The following is a 521-nucleotide window of genomic DNA, read 5'->3' on the forward strand; positions in this document are numbered from 1 at the left end:
TGGAGAATGGACCTTTCGTAGTCATTGACTGCACGCGACAAAACGAGTCCATCAAGAGCGCTACCGTGGATGTGCGAATAGAATTTGACTGTAAAGAAAATGTGCCGGAAAATACTACAGCCTATTGTCTTATCTTACACGATCGCATGATTGAATATTGCCCATTATTCAACGTTGTGCGCAAAATCACATAAATTGTCACGTCTGCAAATATTCTCATCTGAGATAAAAACTGCGACAATTCGCGATGAGGACACAGTTTTGATAGATTACTCGTCATGGTTGTACCTACGTTTGTAGATCTGCAAGGATTCACCGTTGGAAAGAGATTTATCGTAAAAGAAGTGACTGTCCTGAGAAGAGGTACAGTTCTTTCGCATTACATTTTTGCGAGTCCTATGCCATGGAATTCTGTAACAAAATTCGACAAGTCTGACGCTTCCTGGTTGATTGCTTCATCATGAATTGAGATGGGAAGACGGGATGATTCCGTACAGCATGGCGAAACACCTGATTGCAAC

The sequence above is a fragment of the Wasmannia auropunctata genome, unplaced genomic scaffold, assembly GCF_000956235.1.
Source record: "Wasmannia auropunctata unplaced genomic scaffold, wasmannia.A_1.0 LD335712.1, whole genome shotgun sequence".
NCBI classification, from domain to species: domain Eukaryota; kingdom Metazoa; phylum Arthropoda; class Insecta; order Hymenoptera; family Formicidae; genus Wasmannia; species Wasmannia auropunctata.